The sequence below is a fragment of the Peromyscus californicus genome, unplaced genomic scaffold (assembly GCF_007827085.1).
Source record: "Peromyscus californicus insignis strain IS unplaced genomic scaffold, ASM782708v3 Scaffold_15__1_contigs__length_86483966, whole genome shotgun sequence".
Classification (NCBI taxonomy): domain Eukaryota; kingdom Metazoa; phylum Chordata; class Mammalia; order Rodentia; family Cricetidae; genus Peromyscus; species Peromyscus californicus.
Window position 1 is genome coordinate 14,426,656 of NW_026294447.1, and position 13,244 is coordinate 14,439,899.

Consider the following 13,244-nt stretch of genomic DNA (forward strand, 5'->3'; position numbering starts at 1 on the left):
AGACAATTTGGTATGGTGATGGCCTGGTGAAGGCTCATGGGGACAGAATCTAGGGAGGGGTACAGTTCTAATAGTAGGAGGGTTGCTCACCTGTTCTGATTTGTGTGACCTAGGCTTGCCTAGTGAAAGTCTTCTGGGCTTGGTGGGAGGGACAAGTTGCAGGGACAAATGGATTAGTTGGCCTGGTGTGGGCCTCTGGAAAGGTCATCATGGGCAGAAACCAGGAAGGGGTGTAATTTCACTGGTAGGCGGATCACTCATCTGTTCTGTTGACAGCCCATTCTTATGCACACTAGTGTCTTAGTCAGTGTTCTATTGCTGTGGAGAGACACAATGACCACAGTAACTCTTATAAAGGAAAGATTTTAATTGGGGCTTGCTTACTGTTTCAGAAGTGTAGTCCATTGTCACCATGGTGGGGAACACGGCAGCATTCAGGAAGACATGGCTCTAGAAAAGTGCTGAGAGTTCTACACTTGAGTGTGCAGGCAGCAGGAAAGGAGGGAATCTCTGGGCTTGAGCTTTGTGAAATCTCAAAGTCCACCCTCAGTGACATTCTTCCTCCAACAAGTCCTCACATTCTAATAGTGCTTCTCCTTGATGACCAAGTATTTAAATCTATGAAGCTATTGGTGGCCATTATCACTCAGACAACCACATTTCACTCCATGGCCTTCTTAGGCTTCTAGCAATAATACAAAATTCATTTAGTCCAACGTCAAAAGTCCCCATAGTCTATCACAGTCTCAACATTCTTTGAAAGTCCAAAGTTCAAAGTTTCTTCTGAGACTCATGCCAATTTCTTAACCATAACCCCTGTAAAATAGAAATCAAAAAAGTAGATCACATACTTTCAGCATAAAAAATGGTATAAAATATTCATTACCATTCTGATAGTGAGGAAAAGGAAAATAGTGAGGAAATACTGGACCCAAAAACCAAATTCTGCATTTCCATATCTGATGTCCAAATGCTCTTCAGATCTCCAATTCCTTTCAGCTTTGTTGACAGCAACATACTTCCCTTTCTTAGGCTGGTTCCACACCCTATTAGAAGCTTTCTTTAGCAGGTATCCAATAACTCCAGCATCTCCAATGTCTTGGAATATTCAACAAAACCCAGGCTTCACTGTCACAGGTTAATACAATGGCCTCTCTGGGCCTCCATGCAGGGATACTCTTGACATACACCAGACCTCAGCAGCTTTTCCTAGCCTCAGAGGGATATTCCACAACCCCTTTCTTGTATCCTTGACCCTACAGCCAGTAACATGTGGCCAAAGCTGCCAAATTCTACTGCTTTCTGGGGTTGAAACTTGCCCTTTTCCTTCAACTACCTTTGCACCAGATTTCTGTTTTTGATGTTTTTCTTCACTGCTTAAGCTTTTCTTAAATTCCTTTTTTTCAGCTGGAAGCTTAGCTGGGTGGGGTCTTGCCCTAAGGTCACCACTCCTTTTATTCTACTTAGAATCAGGCTTTTCTTGAAATATTTTATCTCTGCAAGCACTGGACTTAGTTCTATTGTACTTCCTGATGTACCTTTTCTCCTCAAACTGTACATTTTGCATTTTACCTTGCTTACCTTGCTCCTTTTTATTATAGATCTGCATAAGAGTGACCACTAATAACCACATGACACAATCAATACTAGCCCATCTTGAAATATGCATTGCCAATGCTATTAATCCAAAACTCTTCAATTGAGCCCTGAGCAAATTTTTTAGACAAGGGCAGAAAGCAGCCACATTCCTTACCAAAATATCACTAGAATGGTCTCTAGACCACTTACTAATATTCTGCTCCTCTGAAATCTCTTGAGCCAGTCATCATAATCCACATTGCTCTCAGTACTACTGTTGTCCACACTTTTACTAGTATGGTCCATTAAACCCCACTTAAAGTGTTCAACAGCTTTCCTAATCCAAAGTCCCAAAGCCCACATTCTGCTAACAAGCAGCATGGTCAGGCCTGTCACTGAAATTCTCCACTCCCTGGTACCAACTTCTGTCTTAGTCTGTGTTCTACTGGTGGGGAGAGACACCATGACAATGGCAAGTAAATCTTACAAAGGAAAGGATTTAATTGGTACTTGCCTACAGTTATAGAGGTTCAGTCCATTGTCATCATAATGGGGACTGTGAGACCAAAATGAGCCATCTTAGAAATAAGACCAAAATGCTTTCACCCTAAAACTAAGGCCTGAGATTTCTCCTTTTCGGTACAGGCCATGAGTTACTAAAACCAGTCAGTTCAGATTCCAGAAACCAGGAAGTGTAAAAGTACAGAGTCACAAAGTAGTCGTGAGGTAATGACTGCCGGACTATGGAATGTCCTCTCCCTGGTTTCCAGGATAACTGACCACAGAAATGTCCCCACCTGAGGGCAGCCAATGAAAAATGGTGGCAGGTAACCACCCCCTTAGAAGTAAGATTAAGCCATGATTTCTAGAAAGCTCCTACAAGCGAGCCAATCAGAATTGTACTAGCACCCCTAAATGATGTAGCCTTATGGTTTTTGCCTTTAAAAACTGAGCTTGCAAGAGGTGGGCACTTCTTCCAGCCTCCACTGTGTTGGATCTGTTGGATGAAGTCCCTGCCTAGGCTTGTATATCCTGAATTAAACCTTGCTTTTGCATTCCGGCATGCTCATCTTCAGTGGTCTTTCTGGGGATTGCGATATGGGCACAACAGGGAGCACAGTGACGTGATGGCAGACATGGTGCTGGAGAAGTAGCTAAGAGTTCCACATCTGGATCCACAGGCAGAAGGAAGAAAAAGAGTCTCTGGGCTTGAAATGGGCTTTTTGAAACCTCAAAGCTCACCCCCAGTGATATACTTCCTCCAACAAGGCCACAACTTCTGATCTTTCTGACCCTATCAAAGAGTTCCATTACCTGATGACTAAGCATTCAATATGAGCCAATGAGTGCCATTCTTATTCAAACCACCACATCTAGTACAGGCATCCATAGATGCTGTTGGTTCTTGATTGCAGTGGCAGTGTTATATTATTGTTACATTCAAAAGATGGCATTTTTACAGTCCTTCTCCTTATTTTCTGTCTCTTATGTTCTTTCAGCCCCTGCTTATTTTTTTTTTCAATTTTACCTGAGCCTTAGTGATGGTATCAATCTCTTTCATAGGTTCTAATACTCACTAAGCATTTATTCTCAATGTCTTGTGGAGCCTCTGCATTCACTGCCTTTTACTAAAAGAAGTGGCTTCTCTAATTAAGAATGAATGTTACACTTGTTTACGGGTATAAACAAAAATATTTAGAGGACAGTTTGACACTATGTCAAATTAGCTATACAATAGTGCTCAGTTACCCCCTAAGGCTTGTGGTCTCCCTTACTCTTGGCTTTTCAACAAAGTTTATAGTATCTGATGTAGATTCCTTCCTGTGCAGTGGGCCTCCAAGCTAATTGGAGAAGTGTTGGGTATGCCCATAGCAACAGCACAAGTGGGCACATCTTGCCTGTCAGGCTCTTTCTGTAGTTCATAAGGTTCCCAGCTGGGTAAGATTGTTTATGCCCTTTCTTTCCCAAAACAGCATAGAATTTTATGAGGTTGCTCATAAGAATTTTGCAACCTTAATCCAATTTTCATATGTTTTTGCTATTCCTATTTACCACCTGCAAGACCCAGGAAAACAATGCAGAAATATTCCTTTATTGACTCCTTTAAGTGTGTACCCACATCTGAGTTAGAGTACTTGTCATATTTATGTCTCACTACCTATAATAGCAGCCTATGCAAAATTCATTTAGAACGTAACTGAGATTCCCTCAAACAGTTCCTTTCATTGTCATTCTAACACGCTGTAAAGAAACTTTGTCTGCTGTGGAGAGAAAATCAACTTCAGGTGGCTCCAGTCAACTCTTCATGGTAGTCTCTCTCAGGTGCTTTAAAAGAGTAGTCCCAATTATAGACATACACAAGGGACGCAGCATGTCCTAACAGAAGAACAGCTCACCTTCAAATTATTACAAATGAGCACTTAGGGTGAGTGAATCTCTAACATACATGTATACCCCTTCAATTCTTTACCTGATTAGGGGCCCCGATGTCTTTTGGTCTTCTTCCTTTCTCTTCTCCTACCCTGTATATGAACTTACATAGATCATATGTAACTTACTTTTCCTGCCCTACTATATTGTCCTACGAAATTCATTGTCTGGTTCTTGTTAGCAAATGGATGAAAGGGGAACTTGCATGGGTTTTAGAAGCAAAAAGAAAAACAACAACACTTAGTGGCTGAAAATCATTTGGGTTAAATGTAGTAACTAAAGGATGCTGAACTGCCAGGGAGCTTCAGGTTATCTACTCTCTTCTTCTGTGGTAGGTCTCCTTCCCAACTCTGGATTTTCTAGATCAGTCTTACCCCCAGCCACCTGATGGATACTGACAGAGACACAGTGGAACATGTACATAGTTGGCCTCTCAGGTGAATTAGCTGTTAACTTTCTGATGCTTTAAGTCTGTCTAGACATTCACTTTCCCAGACTTTGTCATAATTGAATTAGGTCAAAGTGCTCAATGACCCCTATCCTACAGCAAATACTGGTCCAGTTTCCATGAATATTTATAGTCATGTGCCTTGTGTTCTATTGCTATAAAGAGACACCATGACCATGGCAACTCTTATAAAGGAAAGCATTTAACTGGTGCTTGCTTACAGTTAGAGCAGTTTAGTCCATTATGGTGGAAAGCAGACATGGTGCTGAAGAAGAAGCCAAGCATTCCACATCCAGATCCACAGGCAGCAGGAAGAGAGAAAGCACTGGGACTGGCTTGGGCTCCTGAAACCCCAAAGCCCATTCCTCATGACACACTTCCTCCAACAAGGCCACACCCACTTCAACAAGGCCACACCCACTTCAACAAGACCACACTTCCTAATCTCAAGTAACACCACTCTCTAGTGACCAAGCATTCAAATATTTGAGCATATGGTGCCATTCCTAGTTAAACCACCACATTGTTGTCTGGCAATCAAGAGGGGCCTTTAATATAGAAACAAGTAACAAACATTTATTTGATATATCAAGGACCAACCAGGGTATATAGTATTTTTTCCTTACTGTAAAATTATAAAATCAGAAAAGATGAATTGGTTCTTCTCCAAAAGCAGAGGTATTAGTATTGACTGTTCCATTCTATAAAGCTCCTCCTTCATTCATTTCACTCTTCTGCTGCTGGCTGGCTCTTTATCACATGGCTCTATATCACATGATGGGCACATTTACAGACTGCAAGCTTGGGCACCTCTAAGGTCTCACTCCTGGGTTTCCCTCTAATTCTTCCACCCCCATTATGTGTTTTGCATCCTTTTTTTATCCCTTTCACTGGGCTTGCAGAAATGACACCATCTTCACAAGATAGAGTCACACTCTGAAAAGAGTGTTTCTAAGCTGTTGATTTTAAAGATGCCTCTCTGGTATTGCTCCGAAAAAGTGTGTAACCTTGATTCTGGCACACAATTCTTACTCTGTGACTACATGCAGCAATTCTCATTTAGACTTTTTTACAGAACAATTTGGTAGCATTTTCATTTATTACACATTTAATTGCCTTTTAATTGGTGCAGCTGTTTTCAACATGTTTGAGGCATATTGGAACTATCTTGCTTAGAACTCATTTTAGGCTCTCTTCCTGCCCTGGATTCCATTATTGTTAAGTTGACACTTTGTGCTTGGACATCACAAGCTTAATCAAAGACTTGCTTTCTAGAATAAAACATCCAGACAGTCATAACTTCTATAGACAATGAGGAAAGAATGTTTTAATAACCAGAAGTAGCTGAGCACAGGGGCATGTGCCTGTAACCTTAGCTACTTGGGAGGCTGAGACAAGAGAATGGCAAGTTCAAGCCCAGTATGAATAATTTAGCAAGACCCTGTCTCAAAAAAACTAAAAAATTGGGCTGGAGAGATGGCTCAGTGGTTAAGAGTACTGCTTGTCCTTCCAGAGGTCCTGAGTTCAATTCCCAGCAACCACATGGTGGCTTACAACCATCTATAATGGGATCTGATACCCTCTTCTGGCATACCAGAGTACATGCAGACAGAGTACTCATATACAAAAAATACATAAATAAATAACATTTTTTAAAGTAAAAAATTAAAGGACCATAGTGCTGCATGTGACTGTGCACTCCTTTAATCCCTGCACCCAGTAGGCAAAGGAAGGCAAATCTCTGTGAGTTTGAGACGAGCCCAGTCTACATAGTGGGACCTAGACCAGAAAGAGCCCCAAACTGAGACTCTCTTACAAAATTAAATAAATAAATGAATGAATAGAAATTTAAAAGGCAGTACATGCAGTATATTGGTCCTGGTTTCAGTTCCCAGTCCCTCCACACACTCCCTACTCCAGAAATGAAAGTCTTCTCAGGAACAAAAATGACCAGAAGGTCTTGGAGTATAGCTACTAGATTTTCAGTTCGAACCCCACTGTTATAAAGCCATATGCCTGAGGCAAGTGATTACTTTTCTGGACCAGAGAAGCTGTCCTGTAAAGTCCTGGATTTTAGATTCTGAGTATCTGATTTTAATGTACAGGAAACATTCCTTAATGTCTTGTATTATGCAGTGAAGACATTTTAATGAAGTAGTATAGTTTTGAAATTTTATGCTTGGATTATTTTCACTTTTGGAGCACACACACTGTTCAGATGCTTGCTTTCTTACTTACTTTTCTGTTGTGTTGAAGAAGACAGGGTAGGACACATTTAGGAGATATTGGCCAGTAGAGACTGAGTCTTAATGTTCATACTTGTGATCCTGTATTGGTAATATCTGACTCATAGAGTTGTTCTGAAGGTAAAAATGAAAAAAATTATCATGGAAGTTCTTTATAAACTAAAGGAGGCTGCTTACACATCACCATTCTTTATTTTAATAAGAAATATGGGTATTTTCTGACAGGATGAATTCTGGAAAAAAATCTAAACAAATGTATCATAATACATGATTAGCCACTCAGTTACCCAGCTCATTACTAGTTTTAAATATCTGGAGTCCTTCCACAATCATTATTACCTCTAATTGGAGTGGAGATTGGATGAGAAAGTCTAACCAGTTCAGTTCTCCAGTTGAGAGAGAGTCTCGTTAAAGTGATGAGATAGAAACAAGAAGCTGGGAATTCATAGTTCCTCTCTTCCTATGTGGTTCCAGACTGAGTCTACCAGGGAAGGATGCTCACTTCAGACTGCAGCAGGAAGAAAAGCCCAGCCTTAGTCTCACAAGAAGTAGAGGAGGAATATGTCAAATAGGGTAGTCCTGAGTTTGTTGGACCATCTTCCCAGTAAGCCTGTGATGTGTTTGAACCTCTTTAAACCAAATAAACGTCACAGGCAGAAGGGCTGCAGAAGTGAAGAGTTGCAGTGATGTCTGGTGAGCTCACAGCATGCACTTCACTGCTCTGGGCTGAGATTTGGGGCATGGTGCTCTTGTTTGCTTGCCGTTGCTATGATAAATAAGCAACCCAGAGGAGGAAAGGGATTATTTGGCTTACACATGTGATCATAGTCTATTACTCAGGCAAATTAGGGCAGGAACCTGGAGGCAGGAACTGAAGCAGAAGCCATGGAGGAATGCTGTTTACTAGCTTGCTTAGCTTGATTTACACACACACACACACACACACACACACACACACACACACACACACACACACACACATACACACACACACACACATATATATAACTGAAGACTTCCCAAATGTCCCACAGACCAATCTATATGGAGGCATTTTTCTCAACTGTAGTTCCCTTTTCACAAATGACTTTAGCTTGTGTCAAGTTGACACAAAGTCTAGCCAGCAGAGATGGTTTCCCTGGTGTTTGACTTGATGAGTTTCTTGAGTGGTTGAATGAATATATATATTCTCTATATTGAGACCTATAATTCCTGGAGTGCAAAGTATGATTTCTGTTTTCCTGATGGTCTGTCTGATAATAGCCTCTCTATTCCTACAAAAACCCTATATAGTGAAAACGGGTTAATCACCTATAAGCTACTATGAGCCAGCCACTTTACTAAGTGCTTTAAATTCATTCTGCCATTGTCATTGTCATAGTCATCATCATCATCATCATCATCATCATCACCATCATCATCATCTTTGTCACAACATTTCAGGATCAAGCCGCAAGATCAAGCCTATTTTTCCTCCATTTTGAAGATGAGGAAATTTAGGCTTAAAATATAACTTGCATAAGACCATACAATAACATATGTAGGTTGATGCTTTAGAACAGAGGAGAGAAACATTTGCTATTAATGGGCATGTCACAAAGTGAGACAGAGATGTTGTGAGTCAGAGATGGTTTCAGGAAAATGGAAGAGGTAATAGCTATCATCACCTTTTCAGCATGCTTTTAAAGGTTTTTTTTAATATAAATTTAAGTTTTATGTATGTGTGTACACACATACATATCCTGGCAAATGTGGGGTTGTGGATATGCCATGGCATGCATGTGGAAATTAAAGAATAATTTTTGAGAGCTGGTTCTTGGACCTCAGTATTGAACTCAGGTCATCATGTTTGGTAGTAGTTGCTTTTATTCATTGATTTTTTTCCCTTCTCACTCTCCATCCAGAGCTCATTTTCCTCCTCTTCAAATATCTATTCCAAACATACATGATAGCTGGCAGGAATCCAACCTGGGTTGGTTGAATTAATTCCTCTTCTAAACAAGATAGAAAAGTCAAGTTGCCATTTCTCAACCTCAGATTCGTCTGCCCTGAGTGTTAGAGGATGACACTCAAGTACTGAAGATTTAGTCTAGTGGTATCCCTTCACTTCTGCTACCACAGAAGGTGAGATGTGTTAGCCTTGCCTTGTAAATAGAACGTTGACACAGCCTTAAGTACATTCTGTGTGGCTATAGATCAGGAAAACATGTTATTTCCTTGCCCCGATGAGGCAAGAATACTGGAAACTTTACTTTCCCTGTAATAGTATACATATGATTCTTGTGGAATAATATATTCATCTCTACAACTTTCAAGGTTGTCTTTGCTGACTGCTCAAAGGAATTTCTTCTGTCCCTTGCTCTTTGCCTTGGGAATGGCTTTATGCACCCCTTTTTTTGGAGTGACCTCCCATGATTGATCAGTGCTGTGGTACAAGGCTAACATCACTTACCTTGATTCAGAACATCTCTACTGGCAGATTAGCTGATCTCTCAACTTCAATTTCTTCTTTTCCCAGTCCTTGTCACTCACTCCCGTAAAGAATTATTCATCTCAGTTGTTCCTGAGACCAATGCCCAATCAACTACTGCATGCAATCTGCTATTTCTGGCTCAGAATCTTCTTGTGGGATCTTGACCATGACAAACAGTTAACCACATTCATGACACCCATGGCTTCTTGAGGTTTCTTTTCTCAGTGTAGAAAATCTTTCCTTCTTGGAATAGATGCTATGATTTATTACTTCTCAAGCACTTGGAATTTCGGTTGGAAAACAGTCTCGGCTGTCAGACTCTTTTGAAGAAAATTGTGCACCCTTAATAGGGCTTCTTCTATCAGAAGGCCTTATCCAGTGACTGATCAGCATGGTGTAAAGGCTACACTGTATCATTTCTACCTTGAAAATTCTGAAGATGCCTCCTCAGCTCCAGACTTCTCTTTCTTTCCTTTTAGATTTTTTTTTATTACATTTACTTCATTGGTTTTTTTTTTTTGATAATTTCATGTACAAGCACTGTATTTACTTATTTCTACCCTTCTCTCTCCCCCACCAACTCTTTCTGTGCCACATCCTGCTCCCTCTCAAACTCATGACCTCTCCTTTTGTTGTTACTGTTCCATACATATCATGTATGTATGTAGACTACCTGCTAAGTCCTTTTAGTGTTGCTGGAATATGTATGTGTTTAAAGCTTGGGATTGGATAACCTATCAGGGTGCACATCCCACAGAGTTGTTCTTCCTCTCTCAACAGAAATTGATGGCCTATACCTCTTCATCTAGGGCTGAGGAATCATGAGAGTTTCCCCATCTGTGCTGGCATGTCAACAGGTGCTGTCACTGTAAAGGTCTTTTTATGTTGAAGACACTGTCTTGCAGCAGACATTTTGTGACTATTACAGTATTTGTACCCCTCTTCTACAATATTCCTAAGCTTTGGATATAGGGGTTGTGTTATAAATGTATTCACTGGAGATGTGTATCACACAGTTGGTTGTTCTCTATATTTGTATCAGTTGTGGATTTTTGTGATGAGCTTTTTTTTATTATTTAATTTTTTTTCCTTTTATATACCAACCCCTACTTCCCCTCCCTCCCCATTACCTGCTCCTTCCCATCCCCCCCCTCCACATCCCACCCCCATCCTCTCCTCATAGAGGGTAAGGCCTCCCTTGGGTAGTCAACACAGGCTGGCATACCAAGTTGGGACCAGACCTAGCCCCACCCCTCTGCATCAAGGCTGAGTAAGGCATCCCACTATAGGGAATGGGCTCTAAAAAGCCAGTTCATGTACCTGGGATAATTCCTGGTCCCATTGCCAGGGCACCTACAAACACATCGAGCCATGCAACTTTCACCCACATTCAGAGGACCTAGTATGGTCCCATGCAGGCTCCCCAGCTGTCAGTCCAGAGTCCATGAGCTCTCAGTAGCTTGGGTCAGCTATCTCTGTGGTTTTTCCCATCATGATTCTGTCTTCCCTCGCTCTTATAATCCTTACTCCTTCTCTTCAACTGAGCTCCAGGATCTTGGCCAAGTACTTGACTGTGGGTCTCTGCATATGCTTCCATTCAACACTGGATGTAATTAGGGTAGACACCAATCTCAGTGCAGAGGAAGGCTAGTTCAAGCACCCTCTCCACCATTGCTATGAGTCTTAGCTCAGGACAGTCTTGTGAGTTCCTGGGGTTTTCTCTAGCTGTAGATTTCTCCCCATCCCCTTAATGGTACACTCTGTCAAGTTATCTCTTTCATTGCTCTCCCTCCCTGTCTCTCCCCCAACTTGGCCATCTCAAGCCCTATGTTTTCACCTCCTACCCCCTCCCCTCTATTCCCAACTCCCAGTTTACCCAGGAGATCTTAATCCTTTCCCCTTCCTGGGGCAATCCATGTTTGTTCTCATAGTGTTCTCCTCTTTACCTAGCTTCTCTGGGGTTGTAGATTGTAGCCTGGTTATCCTTTGCTTTGTGTCTAATATTCACTTATGAGTGAGTACATACTGTGTTTGTCTTTCTAGGTTTGGGTTACCTCACTTAGGATGATTTTTTCAAGTTCCATCCATTTGCCTACAAATTTCATCATGACATTTTTTTTACCGCTGCATAAAACTCCATTGTGTAAATGTAACACATTTCCTTTATCCATTCTTCAGTTGAAGGGCATCTAGGTTGTTTCCAGGCTCTGGCTTTTATGAATAATGCTGCTATGAACATAGTTGAGCAAATGTCCCTGTGGTGTGGCTAAGCATCTTTTGACTATATTCCCAAAAGTTGTATTACTGGGTCTTGAGGTAGGCTGATTCTGAATTTTCTGAGATACTGCCATACTGATTTCCAGAGTGGCTGTACAAGATTGCATTCCCACCAGCAGTGGAGGAGTGTTCCCCTTTCTCCATATCCTCTCCAACATAAGCTCTCGTCATTGTTTTTGATCTTAGCCATTCTGACAGGTGTAAGATGGTATCTCGGAGTCATTTTGATTTGCATTTCCCTGATGGCTAAGGACATTGAACATTCCTTAACTGTCTTTTGGCCATTTGAGATTCTTCTGTTGAGAATTCTGTTTAGCTCTGAAGTCCAGTTTTTAATTGGATTATTTGATATTTTGCTGTCTAGTTTCTTGAGTTCTTTATATATTTTGGATATCAGCCCTCTGTCAGATGTGGGGTTGGTAAAGAATTTTTCCCATTCTGTAGGCTGCCTTTTTTGTCTTCTTGTCAGTGTTCTTTGCCTTACAGAAGCTTCTCAGTTTCAGAAGGTCCCATTTATTAATTGTTGCTCTCAGTGTCTGTGTTCTATTCAGGAAGTGGTTTCCAGTGCCAATGCATTCAAGGCTACTTCCTACTTCCTCTTCTATCAGGTTCAGTGTAACTGGATTTATGTTGAGGTCTTTGATCCACTTGGACTTGAATTTTGTGCATGGCAATAGATATGGAACTATTTGCATTCTACATGCAGATATCAAGTTATGCCAGCACCATTTATTTAAGGTACTTTCTTTTTTCCATTGTATAATTTTGACTTCTTTGTCAAAAATCAGGTGTTCATAGGTGTGTGGATTAATGTCAGGGTCTTCGATTTATTCCATTGATCAACATGTCTGTTTTTATGCCAGTACCGAGCTGTTTTTAATATTATAGCTCTACAGTAGAGCTTGAAGTCAAAAATGGTGATGCTTCCAGAAGTTCCTTTATTGTACAGGATTGTTTTGTTATACTAGGTTTTCTGTTTTTCCATATGAAGTTGAGTATTGTTCTTTCCAGGTCTGTGAAGAATTGTGTTGGGATTTTGATGGGGATTGCATTGAATCTGTAGATTGCTTTTGGTAAGACTGCCATTTTTACTGTGTTGATCCTACCTATCCAAGAACATGGGAGATCTTTCCATTTTCTGATATCTTCTCCAATTTCTTTCTTCAGAGACTTAAAGTTCTTGTCATACAGGTCTTTCACTTGTTTGGTTAGAGTTACACCAATATATTTTATGTTGTTTGTGGCTATTGTAAAGGGTGATGTTTCTCTGATTTCTTTCTCAGCCCATTTATCATTTGTATGTAGAAGGACTACTAATGTTTTTTAGTTAATTTTGTATTCTGTCACATTACTGAAGGTGTTTATCAGCTGTAGGAGTTCCTTGGTAGAATTTTTGGAGTCACTTATGTATACTATCGTATCGCCTACAAATGGTGAAAGTTTGACTTCTTCCTTTCCAGTTTGTATCCCCTTGATCTCCTTTTGTTGTCTTATTGCTCTGGCTAGAACTTTGAGTACTTACTATATTGAATAGATATGGAGAGAGTGGACAGCTTTGTGTTGTTCCTGATTTTAGTGGAATCGCTTTGAGTTTCTCTCCATTTAGTTTGATGTTAGCTGTTGTCTTGCTATATATGGCCTTTATTATGTTTAGCTATGTTCCTTGTATCCCTGATCTCTCCAAGACCTTTAACATGAAGGGGTGTTGGATTTTGTCAAAGACTTTTTCAGCATCTAATGAGATGATCATGTGTTTTTTTTTTCCTTTCAGTTTGTTTATATGGTGGATTAC

At 40.6% G+C, this 13,244-nt stretch overlaps 1 long non-coding RNA gene across 1 annotated transcript; it reads right to left on the reverse strand.

Annotated features, from left to right (window-relative positions):
• Positions 1-347: 347 nt before the first annotated feature.
• LOC128110456 (uncharacterized) lies at positions 348-6,812 on the reverse strand. Its single transcript, XR_008218208.1, has 2 exons — positions 6,695-6,812; positions 348-816 (listed from the first exon to the last, which is right to left on the reverse strand). It is a non-coding gene; the product is annotated as an uncharacterized LOC128110456 (long non-coding RNA).
• Positions 6,813-13,244: the final 6,432 nt, after the last annotated feature.